This window comes from Choloepus didactylus, chromosome 11, assembly GCF_015220235.1.
Source record: "Choloepus didactylus isolate mChoDid1 chromosome 11, mChoDid1.pri, whole genome shotgun sequence".
Taxonomy (NCBI): Eukaryota; Metazoa; Chordata; class Mammalia; order Pilosa; family Megalonychidae; genus Choloepus; species Choloepus didactylus.
Window position 1 is genome coordinate 82,968,453 of NC_051317.1, and position 14,381 is coordinate 82,982,833.

General features: G+C 38.3%; 1 long non-coding RNA gene across 1 annotated transcript in view; it reads left to right on the forward strand.

The window, feature by feature from the left end:
* Positions 1 to 3,921: 3,921 nt before the first annotated feature.
* LOC119506293 overlaps positions 3,922 to 14,381 on the forward strand; it is a 137,815-nt gene continuing 127,355 nt past the window's right edge. Inside the window, exon 1 of the long non-coding RNA XR_005210968.1 lies at positions 3,922 to 4,010. This is a non-coding gene — a long non-coding RNA (uncharacterized LOC119506293). The remainder of the gene's footprint in view (positions 4,011 to 14,381) is intronic.

Genomic DNA, 14,381 nt, shown 5'->3' on the forward strand with positions numbered 1-14,381 from the left:
AAAGCCAGAGATTTTTCTCCAACTGGTAACTTAATAGAGGTAGCTAAACCTTTAAAAAATGTTTTTCCCCCTCCCCTCCCTTCCTCTTTCCTTTCCTTCCTTTTTTTTTTTTTTTTTTTTTTTTTTTGTAGAGTACAGCAGACATAGCTAACTGCCTCCCAAACACCAATTCCCTGCCTTCTTTCTTGCTGATAGAATCCTGGTTTTGTTTGGAAAAGTAATTGCATAGGGCCATTTCATAATTTGAAATAAGCTTAGGTTAGTCATGAAATTCCATTCTCTTTTGCCAGCGATTACGTTTTCCAGTTGTTCTTGTAGTATGTGAGGTCATGTGACTGTGTTATTGGCAATGAAATGTAAATGAGATCTTGGTCAGAGGCTTCTGGGAAAGATTTGCCTCCTAGATAAAATGACAGCTGTACCAGAGCTACCCTCTCTTTTTTCCTTTTCTCTTTTTTGAATGTGTACATGATGGCTGGTGCTATTGCAGCCAACTTGTGACCATGATGCCACCGGCCACATGAATCAGAAGGATGAAAGGAACCCCTTTCCTATTGTCATCATTGAATCTACCCTGGACTGCCTAACTTCAGACTTCTTATTACAATATTTCATTAATTTTAAGGTACATATTTATTTTGACACTTTAATATCTCTGAAATTACAAATGTATGAATAGCATGGAGGCTATAGCAGGCACCCTTTCCTGAAAACCAAGGGTGAAGATAGGGGAGATGTTGAATTAGCAACATTCTTAATGGTGGAAATTTTCCTACCTGTAAAATTGGCTTCATAGCTCAGCACTAGTGGCTTTTAGTTCTCTGAAAGACTGTTTTAAGAAATGCTGCATCACTTACATACACTCTTGATGGCACAGAGATCAATACTGAGTGGAAAAACTCATTGACTGTTCTGAGTTGAAAGTGAAGCAGAAGAGTTGGATTCTGAATTTGAAAGCTGTTAGCGATAACCAGTTTATTTCACACTTTAAAGTATACAAAGAAGTGATATAATACAGATGCATGCTTAATTCATCTATATCTAATAAAAATTCTAAGAAATAAAGAAGCATTTTTCTTATTTACTTGACAGCACTTTTCTTTCTTTGGGAACAAAATAATGGTTACCATTGTAATTGAAGGTACTTCAGCTTTGACAAAATATGGTATGTGAGAGAAATAACCCCCTACTTGTTTAAACTACTCCTAGTTGAGTATTTTGTTTCTTGGAGCTGAAATAATTCCCACTGTACACAAGGTAACTCTGAATTCTTGTTCCATAAGGTTATATACTAATATGGTGGTAAATCTGTTCCAGTTTGCTAATGCTGCCAGGATGCAAAATACCAGAAATGGATTGGCTTTTATAAAAGGGGGTTTATTTGGCTACACAGTTACAGTCTGAAGGCCATAAAGTGTCCATCAACAAAGGGTACCTTCACTGGAGAAAGGCCATTGGCATCCAGAAAAACCTCTGTTAGCTGGGAAGTCACGTGGCTGGCATCTGCTTGCTCCCAGGTTGCATTTCAAAATGGTGTTCTCCAAAATGTCTGCATCAACTTCCAATGGCTATCTTCCAAATGTCTGTCTCAGTTACAGCTAGCTGTGAGCTCCTTCTGTCTGAGCTTTTATAGAGCTTCAGTGAACTAATCAAGGCCCACACCGAATGGGCATGGCCATACCTCCATGGAAATACTGAATCAATAGGTTCCAACTTAATCCACACTAATCGGTCTGCCCCCACAAGATTGCATTAAAGAATATGGCTTTTTCTGGGGGACATAGTATATACAAACCAGCACAGCATCCTAATATATTATTTTCAAGACTCTATTTAAAATGCCCTTTTAGTGGTCTGGGTATAAGAACACTCATTTAGGGTTGACAATGTGATTGGGAAAGCCATATGGACCACATTCCCCTTTGTCCAGTGTATGGATGGATGAGTAGAAAAATGGGGAGGAAAAAAAAATGGCACCCATCGTTCTTTTTTACTTTAATTGTTCTTTTTCACTTTAATTTTTATTCTTATTATTTTTGTGTGTGTGGTAATGAAAATGTTCAAAAATTAATTTTGGTGATGAATGCACAACTATATAATGGTACTGTGAACAATTGAATGTATGCTTTGTATGACTATATGGTAGGTGAATATATCTCAATAAAAATGAATTTAAGAAAAGAACACTCATTTAAATACCTATCTTAGCTTGAATTTATTATTTATTAATTTACTGTAAAAATCTTATAAATATCCAGGTTTATGCAGGTTGGAAAAAGAAATCTCTTTTAAAACCATACTAGACAGATCATATTCCACAACATATTTTTTCAGCATGAAAAAACCACATGATATTTTGGTGAGTCATGAAACCTCTATGATAGAGTCATCAATTCAAATTATTTGGATCTGAGGTTACTTACAAAGGAGTTTTTTAATGTCTTTTTGATGAGTCCTTCTTCAACTCACATTCTCAGAAACTATTTATTTTTCAAATCTCAGAGTTCTGGGGTTCAACTTCCAATTGGATTTTATTATTTGAAATGAATCAGTCCTACCAGAATGAGTGCTAGGTATTTCCACTTGATATGCATTTATCTATGTGCTAAATAATGTGCTTGTAGGATATTTTAGTAACTCTTCATCTTGCAAAGCATTTCTTCCTTATGGAGCTTTGAAAGTTTTTGTTTGTTTTTAAATATTATCATTATCAATATTATAATTAATTTCATTGTACCATTTGGCATCTATGTCTCATTCTGTTAAAGGTTTAGATTTAATGGTCTTTGTGTACTGTTACATTCAGGAAAACGAAGAGGCATGTGTTAAGTCCTTGAGCTGTGTCAATTATTGCATAAGTTTCTGAAATAAACTTACTTATCCCATCTTCAGAAAAATATCTGAGGTAGATATTGCCCTGAGGTAATATCCCATGTTATACCTAAGAATAAAAAGGCCGAGAGAGATTTAATAAGTTGTCTGGACTGATAGCTATTTTGATCCATTTTAGTCAAAGCCCAAAGCCTAGGCTACTTCCAAATTATCTTGTTTTCCCCTGAGAATGAGGGCTAATTTGCAACAAATATTTGAGTGTCTGTTATGGGCCAGTCATTGCGCAGGGCAATGTCCCTGCTTACAAAGTGTTTACAGTCTGGTGAGAACTAAAGTGATGCATGGTGCTATCAAGGAGCCCTGGCTAAGTAAAAATCAATTCCAGGACTGGAACAATTGCTCTTGGAAACAGGCCTGGCAGTCTTTTGGCAGTTTTACCGGAGAGCGTGGTTAAAAGGACCGAGTACAGGTCTTGAAGTCAGGATCTTTTGGGTTCAAATCTCCACCATTTTACTTATTGGTTGACTTGGTGCAATTTGCCTAACTCATGTAGCCTCAGTTTTCTCATCAGCAAAATATGATGATTAAAATAATTACCTACCTTATAAAGGTTGTTGTGAGAATTAAGTAAGATACATTGAAAAGGGCACCACAAAGTAAGTCAATAAAATTACCTCTCAACTGAAAATCTGCCTCATCCTGGACATCACTGAGCTATCTGATATCATAGTCTCTGTTTTTCTCTCTTCTGTTCTCTAGGTCCCAAGCAATCTGTTACTTGATTGAAAATCACAAACTCCATATTCTTAGATATGAAGAAGCAATATTTTTTCTGTGAGCCAGATCCGTTTTGTTTTTTTCCTGCATTACTTTTATCTTTTTCCATATTCCCACTTTGTCCTGGGGAGACCCTGTTTTGTTTTTGCAGTCTGCAGAGAAGTTTAGTTAAGTATTAAATGTTGCTTTTCATATTTATCCAGACAACTACATCAAACATTTTAAGTGCTTTCTTTTCTGTTCTCCTTTGTACTGCCTATAGCAATTGGCCACTGACAGCTCTCTTTTCCTCTGCTTTTAATTTTTATTAGGCATCAGCTTACTGAGAAGGATGGGTTTGCTTTATCACATGGTTTGGAGGAAGATTTTAATGTGTTAAAGCTTCTGTACTGCAAAACTTGGTAAGTTGTGAGAGATAAGACAACAGTCCATTCAGCCCTAGACATACATCAGTAAGTGACCACAGCAGGAAAAAATACTTGGCATTTGAAAAAACACCTCATAACACTATACAAACTACCCTTTCCAAGGTAGAAACTAGAAAAAAAAGTGAACAGCACATAATCCTAATGAAAATTCCTTCAATTTACTACTAGCTGGGAGCTCTGCTGCAGTTCTATTGTTAACTGCTCTACTATGGTAAAAAGGTGGAGGAGAAGGTTGAACAGAGCTTTTCTAATTACTGTTTGTTGTAGTGCCAGCCAGCAAGCTAGCCTTAAAATTGGGACAAGGCAGACCAGACATCAAAACTCAGGAAAAGGCATTAAAAGAATGAATTTTTAACTCTCTTCCCTCTACCTTCTTCCCTCTCCTATATCGCAGTCCTACAAATGGGCCACCCTAAATGGCACATGGTTATTTCCTTGCACCTTTACAAGGATTACTAAAAACCCAGCTCACAGGCTGAACCACATGGGAATTTTCCTAACTGACTCTTAATGATTCCTAAAGGTCAAGTTCCTTAGGCCAGACAGGACGCCCTTGACTTCTAATAATGAAGGAGACTTGTTACTTTTTAACAACTGACCTTGAAGACCTAGGTGGTTCCCAGAAACCTCTTCCTCTACTGCAAAGATGAGTCATTGAAAACTGCATCAACAGTGATATAGGGACAGTGCTAAAAGAGACAATTAAAATTCCCAGATAATCCCCAAACTACCATTTTGCTACTAGCTTTAGCCTCTTGAGTTAGCACATCTTTATTAGAGCTGCTAACATTTCACTGATAACAGTTTCAAAAGAGACAGCACCTTTCTGCCAAAGCATTAACTTGGAGAATGGACCAAGAATCACACAGTTCAAAGGAGTAGAAGCAAAAATTATTGAAGAGCCTTTCTTGTACAATGCATAGATTGCATATTTTTGTATTCTTATCATCTCATGTTCTCATTATCAGAATTGTTCTTTTTAAAATATTTGATGGTTTTATCATTTATTTGTAAACTTTAACAAAATACTGTATCTTTTTACAGAACTTAGCCATGATATTAGGAGAAATTGGCCTGCTGAGAAAAAAACTGGGTTTTCCAGAAGTCATATAATAAGTTGGTTCTTAGAGAAAAATAAAATTTCCAATTCTAGAAATGCAGTCTGGTTTTTAAACGTCTATCATAATCCCTCTCAGAATCTTGAGTTTCAAGACTTACCTCTCCTCACATTATTTTAATGGCCCTTGTCTGTGCCCTGGAGGGCCCAACTTTATTTCTCATTGTGAGGACCCAGGGCCTGGGGCCCTGCCCCTTCCTCCATTATGACATCCAGGCAGCCGCCCACACCACCAGGCAACAGCCCCCCCACTCCACCCCAGGGGGGATCAGTAAAACTTCCCTCCTAATCACTGTTAGTAACCAAATCTCACCGAGACCTTGTAACAAAACTTTATAAGCACTCTCCTTGACACCCCTCTCTTTTTCGCATGGTCCGCTTTCCAGGCCGGCTGCAACTGTGAGACCACCATCTCCTTTCAGTAAGTCCCAAGTAAACCCATGCCCACTTCCATGCTCAGTGTGTTCTTTGCTCTTAGGGTCTGGGTTGGAAGACTCATATACAGGAAAAGGAGGACAGCTGTATAGAAAGGCAAATGGTGAGAAAGGCTTTGGGTTTAGAGTTGGGATCCTTGTAGGATTCTTTGTGGTCCTCAGAAAGAGCTCACCAAGGTGGAAAACCAAGGTGAGGTAAATAGGAGAGAGAGCACTAGAGGAGAATGATTTTGTAGTATCTATGCTGTGAAGGCAAGAAAATAATTGTTATAGACTTCATGTAGTGACCTGAACACTGGCTTGGGAATTAAGATACCTGGTGTTAGCTCCATCTCTGCCACTGAGATGTGTAACCTTGGTCACATCATTTTACTTACTCCATCTCTTCATTTATAAAATGAGAAGATTAAACTATGAGTGCAACAGTCCTTTTCTGCTCTAACATGTAATGATATTCAGAACTTGGTGATGTAGTGGGAATAGCACAAATTTTAGAATATAACCAAACTGAATTATAAGCTGAGTGACAGTGATCAAGTTGACCTCTCTACGTTTCAGTTTCTTCACAGTAAAATGAAGAGACTAACACTTACCTTGCAGGGTTGTTTTGAAAATGAGAGATAACATATGATATGTAGCTGGAAAAGTGTCCAGAACGTAGATGGTTTTAAATAAATAAGTAATTTTTATTCGAAGACGCTCTGACCTAGTCTCAAATGGCCCTGCATTGCAAGTTGAGGTGTTAGGTTGACTTCTGTCCCTATTGGTAAGTAGCATGGAGTCTATGTTACTACTTCAGGGTGGAAGTGTGTCAAAGCTCCTGGCTCTGCCTATGAATGGAAAAGTACCTCTGTCCCAGGACCTCTTGGAAACCCTATGGGAGGAGGTTAAAGCCCCATTGTACTATCATGCTGCAATCCAATTTCCATGGCCCTTAGAATCCCTCCAACCTCATTCAGTTAGGTTGGAAAGGTCTTCTGGTGAAGGAAAAATATGGTGAAGCGTGGCTGGCTACTTCATTCAAATTGTGGAAATGGAAAGCACCTTCAGCTTAGATGGATTCAAGAATATCTTCTTTGAATCCTTTTTTTCTGACATTTTCAAATGCTTGTGCTGAGAACTGAGCAGGACACGGTGGGGAAGGGACAAAGGAAAGCTAAAGAAATCCACTTAAGCCAACATTTCATGTTTCAGCCAAGTTAGAATTCATCAGAAAATGAGCTATATCTTGGGAGAATTCATCTTTTCTTAGATTTCCATCAACAACAACCTTTTCTCATTTACAGGAAAATGGATCATTTGACATCTTGGAGATTTTACTTGGAGGAAGATAATTTCTTGAAATCTCTTGGGTCTATAAGAGCCAAAAGCTATTTTTCAGCTGTAAAATTAATAATGTATTCACATTCTCCCCAGAGCAACAAATTATTTAGTCTTAACCAGAATTGTGTCCTCTAGGGGTCACCAGTGCACTAGATTTAAAGACCATGAGAGCTTCCAAAATGCTCCGGAAGAGCCAAGTATCCATTTTATATTTGAATGAAAGAGAGAATATGGCAAATAAATTATCCTCAAGGCTGCTATCCAGCCAGTCTCTTAAGAAGTAGGAAATTTTGTTTTGAATAAAGCATTTTTTATCAATTTTTTCTTGGTTTATTTTGGCTCCCTTCTGCACAGATCTAGCTGGAGGAAACTCTTTTAGTGGCTAGATGCTTCCTCACTGATAGCTTAATTTTGGAAGTCAGAGAAGAGACTTCTCTGTATGAGGGGAAACCAATCCAGAAATAGGCTCTCTTACCCTCCATTAAACAAGTGTTACTTTCGGTGGTGCTTCAGCCAAGAAAGAAAGTTTTTGCACGACTCCTCCGAGTTTTGTCCACAAAGGACAGGGGCATAGGTAAGAAGCACAGGAAATGTGGCCCTTTAATGGTCATATAATTTCTGAGTTGCCTTTTGTGGAAGGGTGCCATCCTGATACTTAAGTCTCTGCAGATGAATCAGAAACTGCATGTAAACCATAATCAAAACACACCTTTCAGTTGGAAGAACTATCAGCCAAGAGCCTAGAAGTTGGCAATCTAGGAGCCCTACCAGGACTTTTCTTCTGTGATTTGCCTTTTAATGATTCTTCCACTTTAATCTTGGGTGAAGCTAATTGTCTCCCTCAGAGAGCACTTGCCTTTAGAACAATGCTATATGTTGGCAGCCGGGAGAACAAACAGTGTAAACAAAACATGGTGGAAAGTCCAGGACGTGATCTGGCATAACCTGCTGCTGGTGGATGGGATTGCTCAAACCATGACTTGGGAGTTACCACCAGCGGTTCACAGCATTGTTTATGCTGGGATGCGAGCTCTCTAAGGAGAGGAATTCCTACACCACAACTTTCCCAGGCTCCAGAGGCTTGCCAGCAGCTGAACCATCAGGAAATTGCCTCACCCCTTTACCCTCCCACATTCCTTCCTGAGCTTTCCCCAGCCCAAGGTGTGGCCAGTCCTCAGAAGATCTGCTGGGATTGATTGACAAGGAAACAAAATCCTTCCTCTAGATAAGAAGCTTCACAGTTCTATAGGAAATCTATTTGCTTCTGGGTGGAGCTTTTTTTTGATCTTCTACATTGCTGACTATGTGGTTTCTTATCATTTCTTTAGGATATATGTGGAGCAGTCAGTCTTCAAACAATGAGCTTTGTTTAAGTAACTTTTTTATTGCTAATTCAAAAGGAAGTAAAACATTTTGTTCTAGAGAGTTTGTGGTGGTCTTTCTCAGGGTTTTTAGACATTTTCCTTAGCACTAAAAAAGAACAAAGGAAAAATTTCATTTCTGAATTGTTTTATAGTTTGATGACCCTTTAAAAGCTGCTGGTACTGTAGAGATTTGGGAGTTCAGAAAGGGATTACATGTGCCATTTACTCTGGAGAATCCTTTAATTTGTCTGATATCCTAGGGATTGCAAAGTGTTTTGCAATGTTTTGCCTTAGCTAGGTTGTGAATGATGTCACTGACCTCCTGGTCAATGCATTGAAGAAAGAGAGCTTTCCTAGGACTCTGCTGTTTAGTCTGGGTTGTCAGTTGTATTGCTGTGAGCAAGTCTTTCTGAAGTCCCAGTTCTCTTATTTATGAAATAAAAGGGTTGGGCGTGATTTTCTCTAAGGTCCATTTTGAAGCTAGCATCCACTCTGAGAAATTAAGGCTGTTCAATTAAAGGCTGTTTGCATCATAGCAAGCATCTAGCAAATCGATCCATTTGGTATGCGCTCTTTGCCCTACTTAAGTGGCAAGCCTGTTGTCTGGTTTCCAGTTGGGTTCAGCCAAAGGCAAGAGCTAGGATGGAAGAGGGACAGTGAGGTGAGGGCACTTAGTTGCCCAAGGGATTTCCTTCCAGAGAATGGGAGGACTTCACCACAAGCTGGCTCCCTCCTGTAAGGAGACCCTAGCTACACAGATTTCTTTGCCACTGGGGGCCCTTTGGCTCAAGGCCAATAATGCTCCCCCATCTTTACTCCCTACACTTTACCTATACTTCTAAAAATTTTCATTTTACTGAACACTTTTCAAATTACCCACTTTGAATGGGCCATCTTCTTTTCTGCAAAAATCCTGACTCCTTCAACTCTTAATGCCTGAATTATTTTTCTAAAACTTCAAGGAGTTAGTGTGGTCTAGAGGAGTCTGGGAAGGGAGAAATTCTCTCATGATTTGGTAAAAATGGTCTTGTCCTGAGTAATCTCTAGTCTAGAAAACATCCAAAAGGTCATGTCCTTATAAAGTCCAACTACTGTGGATGCAGGTTTGGTGGGTCTCTGGATGGTGGAGGTGCAGATCTATGAGGTTCATGGCCACTCTGAGCAGCCCTCACAGGCCAGTTTCATACCACGAGCCAGGTTGGCTTTAACCTGATGAGTGAGGAAGAGACCAAGCTCACCTGGATATTCTGTCTTGTCTCTGTCTCCCTAGGAGAACTCCTTCAATTTCCCACCCCAGTGGTATGATCTATTTCTGTAATACAATGTCTTTCTTTTTCAATTGTTTTATAATTTGTGAATTTCAAGATCAGTTTTTGGTCATCTCAATCTTTGCTAATAAAATGCTAGGGAGAGAATACTTGTAGTTCTTTATTTTCCAGATAGAAATATTTCCAAATAGAAGCACATGTATGGAAGGGACTGACTATAATCTCTAGAATGATATATTCTTAGACTGCCCTGTGAAGTTGATATTATCCCCTTTAACCAAATCAGGGAACTGAGTTTTAGAGCAATTTGCAGACTCACTCTGCTTTCTCAGCTAGTAAATGTATAGAGCTTTACTCAAGCCACGTTTTCAAATTCTTTTATGTGCTTCTAAACAAGCATGTTTATTTTTTGTATGATGTTCATCAGCCTTTAAAAATGGACATCTGTGCCACATGATTAGGTACTCTCCTCTCCCACTGTTCTAGCTAATGGTACACACTTAGCGTTCTAAAGATGTCTCTACGCAGAAAAGGAACAGAAAAGCATCCAAGAAGATTGCATAGCTATTAAACTCCCATTCTCTAACCTTTATTTCTAGGGTTCCTTAGCACCCCTCAATGTAATCTGCTACATTTTAAGTTGGTCTTTTGTTGTTTTTTTTTTTTTAAGTGTTCTTTGAGTGAATTTCAGGCTACTCTTTTCTACTGGGTGCCCCATGGCTGTCTCTCTTACTCTGCATTGGATTTGGGGTAAAAGCTAAACCCACATCAGTTTGCTAACAATGTCTGTGGAAGTCCATTATGCACTGGCTCCACCAACCTATGCTGTGGTAATGAAAATGGGCACCAAGATTTAAGAGTGGGAATTACACCATGGATATGAAATGTTTCTGAAAATGTTTAAGGGAGATAGGCACTTTACTAGAAAACAAAGAAACACATTGAGTTGAATATTTGTGGCTTAAATTTCTGGCAATATGTGGAGAATTCTGAGTTGGTTTGTATTATAATTATTACCCCTTTCAAGGAAAAAAATGCATTAAAAAATAGAAAGGTTTTCTTGGATATCAAGTACCACTTTCGAAATTGCATTTGGCTTACTGAAGTGTGAAGGGATCAGAAATCTTTGGATTCTATTTTTCTTAAAGTCCTCCTGGGTTTAAGTAAGACATAAAAAACATCCTACTAAATGCATCTTGAATTATTTTAGAACTCAAACATTTGGAAAGGCATTTAAGATATTTGAGAAACTCCAAGTTGGATTCAACTTTATCCTAGACATTTTCTAAGTACCTTATTACCATCACAGTTTTATTATACTGGGCACAATAGCATCAGGGTTTTGTTTGTTTGTTTGAAGATGTAAAGTGATATACAAAAGAAGAAACCTGGTGAGAATAAGAATAGCCAGCACTCAAAACCCCTTATTTCTGTTTCACTTCGAAAGGAAGAAAGTTGGAGCTAAATGAACTTATATCCTTGGCAAAGAGGAAGTAGTGTGAAATGTGCTTAATGGGCTGCATAGGAGCATGTTTATTTGTATTTATTCATCTTTTTCTTTACAGACTTATTTTTTCATAAAGACCCTCTCCATCATGTAATGTTTCTGCTTAAGCAATTAGCATGGCTTCCTTTTGTCCACTGGAACAGGTCTGAGCTTCTTTCTCTGGTTTCCTGTTGCTACCGGACAAGAAGCTCAGGACTTCATAGGTGATGAGTAAGGTCATCCTGGGAAGGTCATACCTCTTTACTTGATGGGTCAACTAAGCTGGAAGAGGTGCTTGCAGACACAGTTCCTGGAGGTGCTGGGACCCTGTATGGGTTATTAAGGCAGGGAACAGGGCCCAACCTTCTGATCTCAATAAAAATGACCACAGGAACATAGCAGAAGCCCTGATATTAACACTGAGGCACAAAGGTCAGGGAGCAACTGATCTGATTTGCTAAAGCTGCCATTATGAAAAATACCAGAAATGGATTGGCTTTTATAAAGGAGATTTATTAGGTTACAAAATTACAGTTCTAAGACCATAAAAGTGTCCAGACTAAGGCATCAACAAGAGGATACCTTCACTGAAGAAACAGCTAATGGAGTCCAGAACACTTCTGTCAACTGGGAAGGCAAGTGGCCAACATCTGGTGGTCCTTTGCTCTGGGTTGTTTCAAATGGCTTTCTCCAAAACACCTCTGGGCTTCTGTCTTCACTCCTCTCTCTCAGCTCCTGTGTGTCCTTGATTCCTTTTCCCATGGCGTTTATCTCTAAGCATCTGGGGGTCTTCACTTAGCTTCTCCGCAGCAAACCCTCAGCTTCATCTCTTAGCTTAGCATATCCAAACATCCTTCTGTCTGCAACTCCAAGCAGCTCCAAGAGTCTTGGTCTGTGTTGACATTAGCTTCTCCTGGGGCAAATTCTGGATTACATATCTTAGCTCTCTTTCCAAAATGTCTCTCTCAGCTTCTCTTTAAAGGACTCTAGTGATCTAATTAATACACACCCTGAATGGCAGGTAACACCTCCATGGAAATCATATAACCAAAGGTCTCCCCTACTGTTTGGTGGGCCACATCTCCATGGAAACAACCTAATCAAAAGTTCCACCCTAATCAAAAGACTAATCACAAGATTGCATTAAGGAGATGGCTTTTGTGGGGAACATAATAGATTCAAACCAGCACAGCAACCAACAGAAAGCCCAGCTATGCAATCACTGAAGCCATTGCACCAGTGTCCCTAAATATGAAAGAGGAGTAATTTTAAATGCCAAGCATCCTCACTTCAGGTGGGAGTCAAAGAGTTCCAGCACTGGAATCAGAAGGCAAGGGTTAGATAGGTTGGCCATTATATGACTCTTCTCTTGTCAAGTGGCTTATTTTAAATCTAATCTGAGTTCTCTGGGCTGCAGGCCAGCTTGGGCATATCTGGGAGATTGGAAGGAAGGACCAGCAGGAGTGGATTTGCATAAAGGATCAAGTTGATGTCTTGTGCACAAGGCTTTCTCCAGGAATAGGGTGGGGAGAGTGGGTGATTATGAATGCAATATGACACACTAACTGTCACCAGCTCAGCTTCCATGGATTAATGTCTGAGTCCTAGGATCAAAGAAAGTTGCAAATAAGAACTGGAGTCCTTCTCTTGTAGAATATGAAAATAAAAATCGGCATTTTTTGGGGACAATGCACAGAATAATTCAAAATTCAGAAAGATTTTTCCTAATTCCGTTTATTTGAGCTTTGTTGCATAGGGAAGCTTTTGAAAGAAACATTGTAGTTTTGTTTACTGATGACTCTGGCAAATCAGAGATTTTATCTGGAAGAGACAAGTAGAGCCCACTTAATAAAAAATTTTAATAGGTAGTGAGATGCCTCACTGCATATTCCTCCATGATACATATTTTATTTTTTACTGCTAACTTTAAAAACATTGGGCAATTTACCTTGTGATTTCTACTGTGTTATGTAGATTTATTTGTTTAATCCTTATTTCCTTGAAGTGTCATCTTTCAAAGAGATATCTATTGCCTTCTGGAAAACGACAATGAGTTGTTTATTACCTAATTTACTTTATGTTTAACTACTGACTTCATGTTACGAAACACAAAAGCCATAGATGTTATCTTGGCAATTCCACTGAGAAAATGGATAGACATACTTTTCCTTACTTACATGTTTGCTATGGACAGCAGGATTATATTAATTACAATTAATATAATAATAATATATTTTAAATGATTACATTTTGTTTGATACCCCCTAAGGAAGGAAAAGACATGATTCACCATTTTAGAATTTACTTTCTTTCCACACCTGTCTAGAATAGCAAGGAAGGAATATGAAAGTGTCTGAAAAGTAGAATCAAAAAGCAAGAAGTTCTGATATGTGCAATAACATGGATGAACCTTGAAGACATCAAGTTGAATGAAATAAGCCAGACACAAAAGGAAAAATATTGTATGGTCTCACTGATATGATATTTAGAATATGAAAATTCATAGAGTCAGAAACTAGAACACAGGTTATCAGGGGGTAGGGAATGCAGAGTTCATGCTTAATTGGTACAGAGTTTCTGTTTGGGTGATGGGAAAGTTTTGGTAAAGAATGATGTATTTAAATGGGGCTTAAAGAAGGAATTTTAGGTTGTATGTATGTTACCAGAATAAAAATTAAAAAAAAAAGCATAGGATTGTTACAACACAAACAGTGAACCTTAATGTAAACTATGGACTACAGTAATTGCATAATTATAATAATATTGTTGTATCAATTTTAAGAGTTATACTAATGCATAGTGTTAATTATAGGGAAAACTATGTGTGAGGGGTCTATATAGGAACTCTGTGTTTTCAGCATGATTTTTCATAAACCACAACTTCTCTAATAGAAAATTAAAAAAAAAATTCTGGAGAAATAAGAGGATAGTAAAATTGATCGATGGACTCAATCAGTAGTGCTGATTCCAATAGTCATTGCTTTGGGCTAGGCTGCCATGTATCTGTGTAACCCAAAACTACAAGAGGATAATCTGTTCCATAGAAATATTTTGCATACAATCCAGGATCTTAAAAATTAAATCCTCTAAATGTTCTGTTTATGATAGTGGTGGATCCCCAGGTTAATCTGGATTCAATTCAATGCAAAGGCAAGAAGTTTTTTTGAAACTGGATCAAAATTTACAAGGTTGGAAAATAAAAGGACCTTTGACTTGAGAGTTCTAAGAGAAAGAAATCAGAGTGAGATGAAAAGAAATATAGTGTAAAGTAAAATATTAGTGAAAGGCTTTGAGTAATGGTGCTTTAGAGCTAAGAAGGACCTTTGAAATAGGTTGAACAACCATATAATTT